Source organism: Crocodylus siamensis, chromosome 1 (genome assembly GCF_052110815.1).
Source record: "Crocodylus siamensis isolate JL-2025a chromosome 1, ASM5211081v1, whole genome shotgun sequence".
NCBI lineage: Eukaryota > Metazoa > Chordata > Crocodylia > Crocodylidae > Crocodylus > Crocodylus siamensis.
In genome coordinates, this window is record NC_143395.1 from 112,982,182 (window position 1) to 112,997,561 (window position 15,380).

At 47.6% G+C, this 15,380-nt stretch overlaps 1 long non-coding RNA gene and 1 other non-coding gene across 2 annotated transcripts; both read left to right on the plus strand.

The window, feature by feature from the left end:
• Window positions 1–1,785: 1,785 nt before the first annotated feature.
• Window positions 1,786–6,177, plus strand: LOC149873220 (uncharacterized). The gene is made up of 2 exons (XR_016441552.1): window positions 1,786–1,896; window positions 4,954–6,177. It is a non-coding gene; the product is annotated as an uncharacterized LOC149873220 (long non-coding RNA).
• A 962-nt stretch (window positions 6,178–7,139) lies between these two features.
• On the plus strand, window positions 7,140–7,222 carry TRNAL-UAA (transfer RNA leucine (anticodon UAA)). The gene has a single exon. It is a non-coding gene; the product is annotated as a tRNA-Leu (tRNA).
• Window positions 7,223–15,380: the final 8,158 nt, after the last annotated feature.

The window sequence follows — 15,380 nt, forward strand, 5'->3', positions numbered from 1 at the left end:
CAAGCCTTCATAACAAAGACTCATTTTGTTCTGAATATTTAACTTGCTTTCTGTGTTTTATGGACACACTTAAGATGATCCTTCATTACAAGGGAGGATCCAGTTGAAGGTTCTAAGACATGGGTTTCAAATGCCCACATCACCACAGGCTGGATCTGGCATATGGGGGTGGATCATCTGGCCTGTGGGGTTTCTCACAAGCTAAAACACCCACTTCCACAGGCATAATTCAGCCTGAGGCTTGTCAACACAGCTGCTGAAGCCCTTGTGACAGCAGTGTTAATCCTGATAGGTACTGGAACGGCTGTTTTAGCTTGGCTCTGGAGTGGGGAGAGTTTGTGCTGCTTGCCTTTCTCTCTTCCCCCACCCACCACCAAAATCAGCATTTTTAGTTGCCCCTAGGGACTAAAACTCATGGCAGGGGGAAAATGGGGACAAGCAACGGTGGCATTAACTCCCTGGGTTCCAGAGCCATGCTGAAAAAGCAGCTCTGGCAGCTGTGGGGATTAACATCACTGTTCACAGTCCACATGGCCAACGGAAAGCCCTGCAGTCTGGATCTGGGCCATGTAAAGCCCTGCAATTGAAATTTGGCCCACAGTGCCAAACAAATTCGACACCTCTGTCCTAGAAGATCCTTAAGAGTATGTTTAAAACCACCACATTGTTAATAATCACTCATATCTTGTGTCTTTGGCTCTTAAGAGAGATTCTGTGTGTGTATGTGTGTTTGCATAGCTATAGTATTTCTTAATGAGAAGAATCCAGTGTAATTGCTTAAAAAATGCAATAGTGTTATACAAATAATAAAGGAGCCTATATCAAGGATGCTGTGACTAGGAATAACCGATTAGACATTTTCCCCATCTTTGATTAAACTACATTATAAGGATATCTAAAGATTGGGTCATCACTTCATTTTTAAATTCAACCTCTTCAACAACAAACATTTACCATCCTCTTGAATGGGTACATCTCTGTTTTGACGTAAAGTTGGCATCTCTTCCAGCTTATGCATCATTGGCAGAGCTGTTAACTAATTTCTAACTGAAGTGCCCTGTTTTTCTATTAATGCAGTATAGTTGCACAGATATAACAGGACAGACAGCTGTTGGAGCAAGTAAGGATGTGCAGACCAAAAGGAACATAGGCACTCTGATACTACAGTGACAAGAGTGGTATAAAACCTAAATGAAGTTTGACTTCCACAGTCTAGTAGAAAACTGGGGAATGGGAAGACAAAATTACCACCTAAGGTTCCAAACAGGGAAAATTCAAACTAAGTGCTATTCAGACATAGCACACGACTCCACAAACCATTACAGTTGCATTTTGAAGAACTACATTTTAATAAAACAGCTGCTTCCAGTAATGAAAAGAGCAATCTGTTTCCTGTAAATATGTATTGCTTAAACACTGTGCTTATTATATATACATGAGTGTGAGAGAGATAATTTACTGGTTCCTGAACTTGCCTCATCACCCATTACATTGGGTTTTGGAAAGAAATGGTCTAGCTGTAGTTACAGAATATAAAATATGTTGCTATGTCCATAGGATGAAGGGGGGGGGAAATAATAAACATAGCTGAATATTAGGCACTGTATGAAGCTTTAGGAAGCTTTCTTTAATATTACAGGAAACTTTTTTTTGTTCTTAAGGAGAGGCAAATGGAATGGTTGCAGATGAAACCCTCTTGTTTGTAATAAACCACAGTGACGAATCTGCTAGCAGTGGCAGTTAAAAAGTCTTTTTTCCCCTCCCCCTCACCTTATTCTTTATAAAGTGAAAAGCAGATATGAATGTGCCAGGAGTTGCATGGAGACATGGGCGAGAGTGTCAGGATCCTCCCATGGTGATGGGAGCCAGTCTCAAGCAGTTTATTCTTTGAAGAAGGTAAGATTAAAACATGAATAAAGTATAGAAACCTTGAATCACCCCTGTGTACTTGTCAACAACTAATAGGTTTAGTGTACGACAGACTGGAAATAGCTAAAGTGACTGGGTTTGTTATGTATGCAATTACTCTATACAACTCCTGGGGTTTCAGCACTGCATTTTTGTTGCACTGTATATTTAACATTAGAACTGTTGAGGTGCAACACACTTACATTGTAACTCCAACTTCAGGGATTACTCTGCAGCCTGTTAGAGCAACTGTCTGGCAGTTTCTCGTTCCCCATTTTAAATAACAGTAATTGAACTAAACTTATTTCTTTTTCTTGTAAAGTGTCCAGGGAAAGAAACCTGGGTTGCTAATCCAAGTTGCCTCATTAACATTATATTGTTTTTTAAACTGGGTTTCTCAGCCCAAGATAAGAACACCTTTCTATTTTTTTTAATTATTATTTTTTTTATTTTCAGTGTAAGCCTGGTTTGTGTTACATGTTAGACATTTGAATAAATAAACACCTTTCTTTGGCTTTTGGTGATTAGTAACGATTTGAAAGAGGAACAAACAGGGCTTAGTTGCAATATTTCACACTTTGTATCACAAGACTGAAGAATGTGATCAAGACAGGAAATGTCATTTCATAGATGACGTATGTATCGACTTTAATACTTTGCATTTTTCGACAGAGTTACTTGTATACAAAGTTATATACATGCCAGGAGTGTCTTCTTTTGAAGTGGTTTCCCTGAAGTTTCAAATACAGGCAATTACAAAGCTGAACCCAAGCCACCAACCTAAAATATTGTGACCATGTTAGTAGAGGAGAGATTGCGCTTACTGACTGTAATATGTAGATGTCTATTGATATATTGGTAATAGGTATTTTTTCTGTGGAATTTATTTATATTATGGTGAAAAATATATTATTAAAACTTAAACTGGTATGTAGCAAGTTCTACACTTTCCATAATTAGTACAACATATATGGCTGCAAACATTAATGATGGACACCAAGAAAAATAATTCTCTTTATCTAGATCCAAATACTTCCACTTAGGTTTCACGAGTTAATTTTAGTTCCAGATTTCTAACCTAAGCAAATTTCCATTACCACAAGTAGTAACTAAGGGTGGTTGCTCTTCAGTGGTGAAGGTGTGTTTACACATTCATTAACGCGCCAAAATTACAACAGCACGGCTGAATACTTTTTACGTGATGTTAACATGTATTAGACTAAGTCTATTGTGCATTAGCACATTTTTTGCCAGGCACGCTAACGCACAGTAGAATTAGTCTTCTGTGCATTACATGTCTCATATAAATGTGCCCACTGTGCAAATTTCAACTTCTTGTAGAAGCTGCTGATCTCAAAGGCTTAAAAGGTCTTTTCTTGACAGGAAATAAAAGAGGGGAAAATGTGAATGGTTTTATCTTGAAGTCTTTTACTTATCTATTTTATTGCCATATAATATGTGCTTTATAATCCCAGGGACTGGAATTTACACATACCAAATGTGTTTTGGTAACACAAACAACTGTAAAATATTCAGTTTCTGTTCAATATTACATTCAGTCCTACCATTCTGAGACCAAGCAAGTAACTTAGTTTGAGAAAATGGGTGAGTATTATTTAAATAATAATGAATAGGAAAACTGGAAAAGAACTAACTGGATGTATTAGGTTAAGAATAACAATAGCAATATCACTATTGCTCAAATCTAGATGCACTAAAAAAGGAAACACCTTTTTTTTTATCAATTACCAAATGAAAATGACAGTATCTTACTATTCAAATACTGGTTGAATTTTTCTTTATTAAGCATTTTATTAGGGGTTATGTGTCCAAATATAATATGCAGCACCAGGAGTTGGATCTGGCCAGGTATTGAGCACCCCTGTTATTTGGAGCTACTACCAATTAGGGTCTTAAATGCCACAATGCTTAGCCTAGCCCCCACAGTAAAATCCAAATCCTTCCTATATTGAGTATTCAGAGTTAGACCCCTCCAAATGACAGCCTACAACAGCTGTGTAGAGCCAACCAATAGGAAATTTGAAACAAGAGTGTTTCTGAAATCTTGCCACTCTCCAGAGCTCTGACGCCTTCAGTCTATGCAGGATCCTGAGCCTGGGGTCTTAAGCATAAATGCCTACATCCATTTTTTTCAAAGAATGAGCATGTCTTACTCTGTGATGTTGGTAGCAGTGATTATGCACTATACAGTAGCCTAGTTTTTTAGAGTACTGTATTTCACAGTGTATAAGTCAAGTTTTGAAACCCAATTTTTGTTTTTTAAAATTTAACCTTGACTTATACACTGTCACTGTGAGCAGTGCTGCCTGGACTCCTGGGAGCTCAGGCAGCTGGCCCCAGGTGGGGAGACACTGCCCTTACAGAGGGAAGGTTGGGGTCCTCCTGCAGGTCAGAAACTGCCTGATCTAGTGGCAGCTCACCCTCAGCCACAGGGCAGGTGGGGAGACTCAGCTGAAAGCAGGATTTGGCCGCTCACCACTTCTGCCTTCAGCAGACACCTGTGGCCAGCAGGTTGCCTGGCACCACCCAGAAAGGGGCTGGCTTGCCCCAGGGGCAGCATAGGGTGTTAGGCAGGGGTGGGTGGAACACCAGCAGCAGAAGAGCCCTGCCCAAAACCTGGTGCTGCCCCTGGGGTAAGCCACCCTCTTCTCAGGCGGCACCAGGCATCCTGATGGCTCCTGCTAAAGGCAGAAGCAGCGAGGAGCCTGATCCTGCTTTTGGCAGAGCCTCGCCACCTGCCCCACAACCAGGGGGAAAGCTGCTACCAGGCCAGGCAGCCCTTGAGCTGCAGAGGAACCTAGTTCTTCCTTCCAAAAGGGCAGCGCCCCGTGGGGCTGGCCAGGCAGCCTGCCAGCGGGCTGTCTGTTGCCTGAGCTCCCAAGGGCCCAATCCAACTTCTCAGGAGCCCACCAGCATGCTACCTTTCCCACAAGCCGGCCTGGGCTTCCAGTGCTTCTCACGCTGAGGTGGGTTCAACTTATACAATGGACATACAAAAGTCATACCTTCTTTTTTTTCTTACAGAAACATGGGGCCGACTTAAACAATGTGTCGACCAATACCCCCAAAAATACGGTACGTGTCCAGTGTAAATGGTTAGAACCTGCAACACCACTTCCCAGAAGAGTAAGCAAGGCCCAGCTAAATGCTTGACTTAAATGGAGGTGTATTTACAACTCTTGCTGAAGCTCTAAGGCCCCACTCCTTAAACAGGAAAGCTTACTAAAGCCAACAATAGCACAGTGAAAAAGGGTCCTGCCTGTAAAAATACGGTGGGACAAGGCTTGAGTTCTAATCCCTACTTCTGCACAGCTGTCATCTGTGTTAAGTTATATTAAACAGTCTAGCAAAATTACAGTGTCACATTTTTAATGTAGAAGGAAGTTTTCTAGGTTTTTTATCAGCCACGGCAAGGTATATTCCAGCATACAATTCTGAATATGTAAAATTATACCTGCTTTCAGACAAGGCTGCATCACTTAATTTTAAGATGCAGTCTAATAAGCAATTTGTTTCTTTTTAGTGGTCTGAAGGCCCCTGTTTATCAGTTTCTTGGGTCATGCTCTAAACAGTTCTGTTTTTCCTTCAAGAAGCCACAGTTTTGCCAGGTAATGCTTTACATCATAGGGCTTTGCTGTTTTTCCTTGCTCTCAATGACTCTTTTGTCACCTCAGATTTCATTTCCTGATCATTCAAACTGGCCAAAGAATAAGCAAAATGCTGAGTTTGATGGAGGCTGCTTACGCTACTTCAGATCCATTTCATATGTTCCTGATGGTGGCAGCATGTTTCATTTGCAGCTCTCGGGACAAAGTGGCAACATCTAAGGCTGCTTTATTCCATCAGTTAAACAGAAAATTAAGGCCAGAATTGCAGAGACAATACGTATGTCCTGCTAGCTTTGGGCAAAATGGTCAGTGACATCCACCAGAGCATGGTGGTTCTCAATCTTTTTAGATTCGAGACACCCCTCACAAAATGCCAACTCTTCCTTTTCACTTGTTTTTTTGACTCTTGGGAAATAATAAAACAATTCTTTTGAACTCCTAAAGCCTCCAATAGGTCAGAAAAACACTACCTATTTGAAATCTCTGGGCTTCTCTTGCAATCATGCTGGTACGCCCAATAGCAGTAAGCTTGCATGGCACCTCACCGCACCCTTGACAGGATCTCCTGGCACCCGAGCATGCTGCAGCACCTTGGTTGAGAGGTGCTGAAGTTCGCGCTGCAATAAAGATGTTGTTGCAATGTGTGTAGAAGTGTTTTTCTTCTAAACTCCCCAAATTGCTTACTTGTGGGGGGGAAGGGACTGTCAAGGGGCTGCATCAGAGCCTGGTGTTGGTCCCTGAGGTGCAGTGACAGTAGGTGACATGGGGGAACAGAGGAGGCTCCTGCTTGGGTGCATGTGTGGGTGTGTATTGGGCGAGGGGGAAATCAGCACAGTATGGGGGTACAGCATGGAGGTACACAGTCATGTGTACGTGACTGCAAGAGTGTGTGCAGAAGCAGCAGGCATGGAGGGCTGTGCATATGTCTTTCTACACGGGGTACACAATCGTGTGTGTGCACACATGGGCACAAGGGAATGTGTACAAAAGGGTCAGGCTTGAAGGGCTGTATGTATATGGGGGTACGTGTGTGCGCGCGCGTGCGCAATCAATGGCTCATAGGTCAGTGTGTGTGTGCGCGTGTTGGCATATTACACAGGCCCAGGAAAGGTGCCTGAGTATGTGGGCAGCATTGGGTGTACAGAGGGGTGCAATAAAGTGCAGACAAGTGCGTGCGTGTCTGGAAAAGGGGGGCACGGGTGAAGAGGCACGCACAGACGTGTGTGTGTGTGTGTGTGTGTGTGTGTGTGTGGAAAGGGGGGGCGGGTGAAGACGCACACACAGACGTGTGTGTATGTGTCTGGGCCCCGCGCGCTGGGGGCGGAGCTGGCGTCGCTCCCGCCCCTGCGAGGCTCCTCCTGCCCCTCCCCGTCAAATCCGCCCGCCCGCTCAGCTCCGCTCTGCCGCGAGTCACCGCCGCGCCGCGTCGGGCGGCGCCGCTTTGGGTTGTGCGCCCGCCCGCACTGGCCGGGCCGGGGGCCCCGCTCCGCTCTATTCCCCTCCCCCTTCCCCCTGCCGGGCAGGGGGCAGCGCGCGCAGGTGTGCGCCGCGCGCCGCGTATTGCTCTATGTAGGCGCGTCTGCGTGCATTTTCCGCACCCGCACCAGGATGGCCGAGTGGTTAAGGCGTTGGACTTAAGATCCAATGGACGTATGTCCGCGTGGGTTCGAACCCCACTCCTGGTAGCTGTTGTTTTTTTCCAGGCTTGTTGTGAAATGCAGGAGGAGGCCAGGGGAGATGCAGGAGGTGGCCAGGGAAGAAAGGCGGGGGCCCCAGAGAAAGCCCGCGCTGCCGCTGTCACCGGTTAAGCCCAGGAAGGGAGGAGCAAGCTGCACGCTGCTGCCCTGCTGCCTGTGCCAAGCCACTGAAGGCAACGGTAGCAATCTTTTACGAGACAAACAGAATAGTTGGGAATTTTATTCTTCGCAAGCTATTGGGCAAGCTTTTGGGCACAACCACCCTCTGAAAGCTGGTAAAGAACAATTTTACCAACTATTTTGCTGGTCTAATAAAAGAGATCACGTTTATCCAAAGTCCAACCCAGCTACAACCCACTACCCTGAAAAAAAGAGCTGCACTGATTAAAACAAGTGCCTTCAGACCTCGTGTGTGGTCACCAGGGTTTGAAATACAACCCCCCCATAAGAGATGACAGCCCCTGACCCACCCTGCACCTTTCTAAGCAACCAAGGTGGCAGCTTCTTTCAGCTTCCGGCTGCCACCACTGCAGATGCCCCCAAGAGTCCGAGTGTAATTCAGGCCCTGGTGCTCACACGCACACGGGGACAGGCGTATCAGATGCAGGGACAAGTCAGGCTGGCTGCAAATAACACAAGTGCGCAGACTAGCACGGATGTGGCAGAGCTTGACACGCTGGTGCAGGAAAGAGAGGCTCAGCTACGGACGCTAGGGACAGCTACGCAAACATGCAGGGAGCGATGCGTGAGCACATGCAGAGGTATAACCACCTGGAGAGAAACTACCAGGAGGAATGCAAACACATTGAGACAAGTCAAGGAGGTGTACATGAACAGGCACAGGGCACTGCAACCACGCAGGCCTCACAACATGCGGAGAACAAGGTGCGAACAGTCAAAGACATATATGCGGACAGAGACATGAGTTGGAGAACTGGCCCTTCCTGACAGATGCAGAAAGATGCAGGCAGCTGCAGGAACAGACAGATACAGGAGCAGATACAGAGGTACAGGTGAAGACTTGAATTGCGTGGCTAGACTCAAAGCCATTTAGACACATACCAAGTTGGCAACACAAGCAAATTCCATGATCAGGCAAACATGTCACATAATGCAGGTGTATTTCTAGGATGCAGTACCTGGAACTATGTGTAATGGACAAAAGAAACTGTAGCCTCATTTACACGCAAAACTTCACTAAAATGATTATTTCTTTAAAGTTAATTGGTTAAGCCAAATCCAATTGGTTAAACCAACCAAAATGAATTGGTTAAACCAGTGGTTCAATTTATGTGAACCATTTGATTCAAATCGACTTTATATCCAGTTACTTTACATTGTAAATGTATTGATTGAATTACACTATATTATACTATATATTAAACTGGTATTAGCTAGCTCTAAATTCACGTAAAGCAGGGCAACCGATGGCTCACAGGTCATAGTGTGTGTGTGGAGGTCTTTGTGGATGGGAGAATCAGAGAGCTGATGACTCAGAGGTGGAAGCAGACAGGTCAAAAGCAGAGGCCATAGGTGTGCTACGTACTGCCTTCCTTCCTACTGTCTTTCATGCCCTCTTATTGCAGCTGCCACTTGTTTCACCACCAAAGCACTGGTTGCTAGCAATGGCAATTGGCAGCAAGGGTAAGGGTCAGCTGTAACATGGCGGGAATGGAGAAAGTTGCCCTTGGCACAGAGCAGGGCTGGCTGAGGTGGTAGGTGGAGAAAGGGGTGGCTGGCTCAGGCCATAAGCCTTACTAGTTACACTTCTGGCAGTGACTCACCTTTTTTAACTTTCGCGTCTCAGGCCAAATTAGACAAATCAGATCCAAAGTTCGTCCACCGAGCAGAGCTCAGTCATTCAGCTTGAGGCTTCAGATAGTCCCAAATCCATGGTAGGCATCCTCAGTGCCAGCCCCAAGCCCAGAGGTCTTGGGGGTCAGATACCCCCAAGTCTTACTTGCCTTTAGCCAAAAAGCCAAAGGAGCAAGCTAGGGAGAAATCCCCTAGCTCTGTAAAATAAAATGCGTAGCCAGGATCCTCCCACTGGGAGGCTATAGCACACTCTCAAAGGGTGCCTACCCACAGTGCAGTGAACAAGTCTCCACCCTCAACTACACAGTTATTCAAAGTCAGGGAGAAGGGGGTCTCCCTTTCCAGGTACAGCAAAACCACCTGGACTGATAATACCTCCACAGGTTGCTGACCCCTGACTCAGAGGATCCATATAGAATTTAAACTTATTTACAGTGAGTAAAATCCCTTAGCTTCTGCTAACGTTGTTTTATAGATAAAGCAGGACAGAGTGTCTTTTTGCCCAAATTAAATGTGTTGCAATATTGTGACCGGAGTATGGGAATTATGTACCTAAAGCATCTCTCTCAACTATGTAGGGACCAGTTCAGCCACCTCCCTGCTGGGCCCCCCTCGGGCCCCGGGAGAGACACGCCTGGGCCAGGGGTTAGCGAGGAGTTAGTTAGGGTACTTCTGGAGAGGCTGGACGTGTTCAAGTCCGCTGGTCCGGACGATCTTCACCCTAGGGTTCTACAGGAACTGGCCGAGGTCATTGCGGGACCCCTGGCGCGGCTCTATGAGCACTCGTGGTGCTCTGGCGAGGTGCCGGAGGACTGGAAGAGGGCCAATGTGGTCCCTATCTTCAAAAAGGGAAAAAAAGAGGACCCGGGAAATTACAGGCCAGTTAGTCTTACCTCAATCCAGGGTAAGCTCTTTGAAAAAATTATCTTGGCACACATCCAGGAGGGCCTTGCGGGGGAATGCATGCTCAGGGGCAACCAACATGGGTTCATCAGTGGCAGGTCTTGTCAGACCAACCTGGTGGCCTTTTACGATCAGGTCACCAAATCATTAGACGCAGGGGTTGCTGTGGATGTAGTCTTTCTGGACTTCCGGAAGGCTTTCGACACTGTCTCTCACCCTGTCCTCATCAAAAAGCTGGGAGACTGTGGTGTCGATGCCCACACAGTCAAATGGGTCGCCAACTGGTTGGAGGGCCGCGCCCAGAGGGTGGTAGTGGATGGGTTCTTCTCGACCTGGAAGGATGTGGGCAGTGGGGTTCCGCAGGGCTCGGTCCTCGGGCCCGCACTGTTCAACATCTTCATCAGTGACTTGGATGAGGGGGTAGAAAGCACCCTGTTCAAGTTTGCTGATGACACTAAGATGTGGGGGGATGTGGGTGCACTAGAAGGGTGCAATAGGCTACAAGCTGACCTTGACAGGTTGCAACGGTGGGCGGATGAGAATAGGATGGGGTTTAACACTGATAAGTGCAAGGTGTTGCACATGGGGAGGAAGAACTGGCACCACACTTACAGGTTGGGGAACTCCCCTCTTGCCAGCACGGAGACGGAAAAGGATCTTGGAGTCGTCATTGACTCCACGATGAACATGGGCCGGCAGTGTGGGGAGGCAGTCAAGGCCAACCGTACCCTGTCATGCATCCACAGATGCATCTCGAGCAGGTCCAGGGAGGTGATCCTCCCCCTCTATGCGGCACTGGTCAGGCCGCAGCTGGAGTACTGCATCCAGTTCTGGGCGCCACACTTCAAGAGGGACGTGGACAATATGGAAAGAGTTCAGAGGAGGGCCACTCGTATGATCAAGGGTCAGCAGGGCAGGCCTTATGAGGAGAGGCTACGGGACCTGAACCTGTTTAGCCTCCACAAGAGAAGGTTAAGGGGGGACCTTGTGGCCTGCTACAAACTGGTCAGGGGGGATCAGCAGGTATTGGGGGAGTCCCTGTTCCCCCGTGCGCTGCCAGGAGTGACCAGGAATAACGGTCACAAGCTGGCGGAGGGTAAGTTTAGATTAGATATTAGGAGGCGCTACTTCACAGTCAGGGCGGCTAGGGCCTGGAACCAGCTTCCAGGGGAAGTGGTGCAGGCTCCTAGCCTGGGGATTTTTAAAAGGAAGTTAGATGAGCACCTTGCCGGGGTCATCTGACCCCGGTGCTCTTTCCTGCCAAGGCAGGGGGTCAGACTAGATGATCTACCTAGGTCCCTTCCGACTCTAGCTACTATGAAACTATGTACCTGAGCACTGGTGATGCGTAGGGGGTGCACGTGCACCCCCTAAGCGTGGCGGTGCACCCACTGCGAAAAGGCACTGCCGACACTGCCAGCAGCACCTGCAGGCGGTCACCACTCACCACCCCCTCCCCCTCACCACCAACACCGCCAGCTGTGGGCAGTCTGCAGTCACCGCTGGCCTCTGTCAACACTACCAGTGGCATCTGTGGGTGATCATCAGCCACCAGTCAGCGCTCAACAACCCTGACACTGACAGCGCCATGGCCACCTGCGGGAGCTCCCCGCTTGCTGCCACCATGCTCCCACTGCCAACAGGCGCCACTGCCTGCGGGAGCTCACCACGCCCCTCCAGCTGCCAGGGGCACGCAGCGTTCATGTACCTGAGCTGTGTTTTGATCACATTTAATGGTTAGACAGGCTCCAATCTGGTAAACATTCCCTTGGGATAGCATGAAGGGAAACACAATTACAATTTGTTAGATAAAACTTTCAAGTTGATACGAGGGATGGTTCTGGTGCGAGTGTGCTACCGAAGATGATAATAGCTTAGGGCCAGCACCCTGTACTAGTAGCCATGGGATTAAATGGCCGAGGACTTTGGCAATGTGACAAAAAATATGACCTCCTGTAGTCCTTGTGTAGCCATGGCATGTGACTCGGGACAAGAAATAAAGCTCATTCCTTCCAAGCAGTGCAGTGTCCCACCCTTATTAAATATGATCATTAAGGATTCCAGTGTGCTTTGCCAGGGTACAGGAAGAGCTGTCAGATTTGGGCCTGATCTCATGGAAATTAATAGATGTTTTGCCAGTGACTTAAACTTAAGCTGATTCTGGCCCTGTGTTTTATTACTTAAGATTTCTGCCGCAAGTGAAAAACAAAAAGAGGCACCCTTCCATACATACCAGGAAACCCCAACATAACTGAAAAACACATCACAGATATTACTTTAAAAATTCAGTGATACAATTCAGTATAACCCAACATGGTTCAATAAATTTCATAGACATTCGAGCTGAAGAGACCCCGAAGGATCATTGAGTCCAGCTCCCTGCCTCAGGGGCAGGAAGTCAGCAGGGATCATAGGATCCCAGCAAGATAAACATCCAATTATATCTTGAAGGTGTTCAAAGTGGATGCTTGAACCACCTCCAACGGCAGTCTATTCCAAACCTTGGGGGCTCGGACAGTAAAGAAGTTCTTCCTTATGTCCAGCCTGAATCGGTCATGGTGGAGTTTGTAACCATTCGATCTTGTCATCCCTTGGGGCGCTCTGGTGAACAGACATTCCCCCAGATCCTGGTGAGCACCCCTGATAAACTTATAGGTGGCCATCAGATCACCCCTGAGCCTGCGCTTTTCCAGGCTGAAGAGTCCCATGGCTCTCAGCCTGTCGTCATAAGGTCTGTTTTCCTGACCTCCGATTACACGCGTGGCTCTGGCTCTTCTCTGGACTCTCTCAAGCTTCTCCACATCCTTTTGAATTGTGGAGCCCAAAACTGGACGCAGTACTCCAGCTGCAGCCTCGCCAAGGCTGAGTACAGTGGGAGAATGACGTCCCGGGATTTGCTTGAGAAGCATCTATGGATGCAAGCCAGCATTTTGGTTGCTTTACTAGCCGCAGCATCACACTGAAGGCTCCTGTTCATCTTGTGGTCAATCATGACACCCAAGTCCCTTTCATCTGTAGTGCTAACAAGCATAGCACTACCGAGCCTCTAAGGATGCTGCAGGTGTTTCCTCCCAAGGTGGAGAACCTTGCATTTTTCAGTGTTGAACACCATCAGGTTCTCGTCCACCCATTTCCTGAGCCTGTCAAGATCTGCCTGGCTCAACCTCCTGTCCTCAGGTGTGGATGCTTTACCCCAGAGTTTGGTGTCATCGACAACCTGGCCAGCCCACTTCTGACACCAATGTCTACATCATTGATGAAGATGTTAAGAAGTATAGGCCCTAGGACAGAGACTTGAGGGACCCCACTGGTCACCATGCACCATGATGATTGACTTCCGTCAACCTCCACCCTCTGGGTCCTGCTGGGGAGCCAATTCCCCAGCCAGCGGATCATGGTGAGGTCAAGGCCACAGTTAGCCAGTTTTGCCAAGAGGTGATCATGGGATACCAGATCAAAGGCTTTGTTGAAGTCAAGATATATGACATCAATCTCTTCCCCTTTGTCCATGTGATAAGTCACCTGGTCGTAAAAGGAAATGAGTTTGGTCAAGCAAGACCTACCCGCAACAAACCCATGCTGGCTATCCCTCAGGATATTGCCGTCAGCTAGTCAGTTAGGATGACTTCTTTGATAATCTTTTCCAAGACCTTCCCCAGGATAGAGGTCAGGCTGATGGGCCTGTAGTTTGCCAGATCTCCTTTCCTCCCTTTCTTGAAGATAGGCACCACATTGTCCTTCTTCCAATCATCGGGTACTTCACCAGAGTGCCAGGAGCTCTCAAAGATCCATGCCAGGGGCTGAGCTATGATGCTCGCCAGCTCCCTCAGTACCCTGGGGTGTAACCCATCAGGGCTGGCTGACTTGAAGGTATCCAGCCTGTCAAGGTGTTCCTTCACAAGGTCAGCTTTGATGGAGGGTAAGGAATCTCCCTCACATGGGCATCCCTGACCCATAGTGGGCAGGGGTGTCCCATGGGACTGGTGAAAAATTGATCCAAAGTACCCATTTTCCAAGTTTGCTTTTTCCTGGGCATTGGTTGTCAGTTGCCCCATCTGTTTTAGCAGGGGTCCAACATTGCCCTTGCTTTTCCTCCAGCTCCCTATATATCTAAAAAAGGACTTTTTATTGTCCTTGATATTTGTAGCTAGCTAGAGTTCCATCGCAGCCTTAGCTTTCCTGGTTTGCTCTCTGCAGGTCTGGACCAGAGCAGAGTATTCCTCCTTGGTGGTGGTTCCAGTCCTCCGTCCTTTGTAGGTCTTCCTTTTCAGATGCAGGAGGTCTGCTAGTTCCCTGGAGACCCAAGGGGGCTGCTGTGCCCTTTTGCTGGCTTTCCTTTGAGACGGGATAGACTTTGCTTGCGCATCAAGGATTGCTCCCTTGAGGAGCAACCACTCGTCCTGAACTCCCCTCCCCTTTAGGTTGTGGCCCTTTAGGGCCTCACTGACAAGCCTCCTTAGCTTGTCAAAGTCAGCTATCCTGATGTCGAGGACTTCTATAATACTGACTGACTTGCCAGCTTTATGGTGGATGGTAAAGGTGATCAGCTTGTGATCACTGTCACCCAGCTTCCCTTCGATCATTAGGTCACTGATTAGGTCATCCCCGGTTGCCAGTACGAGGTGAAGCAGCGCTTTACCTCTTGTCGACCCACAGACTTCCTGCATCAGATAGAGGTCATCCACACACAAGAGAAAGCTTTGCGACCACTCAGATTTGGCTGAGCACTCCTCCCACGAGATGTCTCGGTAGTTAAAGTCTCCCATGACAACCATACACAGGGAGTTAGCAGCCTCAGCCTATTCCCTGGCAAACTCCTGGTCAAGGTCTTGACCCTGGGTAGGGGGTCTGTAGTAGACCCCCACCATAGTATCCCCTGTGCCATGTTTCCCACAAATTTTAACCCAGAGGGTCTCAAGTTTTCCACTGTGGGTGCCAATGTCGGCTAGCAGGAATGCATAACTTTCCTTAACATAAGAGAGCTACGCTCCTGCCCCATTTGTCCATTCAATCCCTCCTGTACGAGGTATAGCCATCTATACCTGTGGCCCAATCATGAGTGAGTCCCACCAGGTCTCTGTTATCCCTATGACATCATAGTTATTTGGGTTTAGCAGGAGGACAAGTTCTTCCTGTTTATTCCCCAAGCTCCTTGCATTTGTTTATAGGCAGACAAGTGTCATAGTTTCATAGTAGCTAGGGTCAGGAGGGACCTGATCAGATCGTCTAACCTGAGGCAGGAGTGAATGCTGGTTCACAAGACCCCAGACAGGTGATCATCTAACCTCTTTTTGAATTTACCCAAGGTAGGGGCAAGGGCCCTACCCTGGGAAGTTGGTTCCAGATTTTGGCCACCCTGACTGTAAAATATTGCCTCCTGATCTCTAACATAAACCTATTCTCTTTCAGCTTATTACCATTGTTCCTC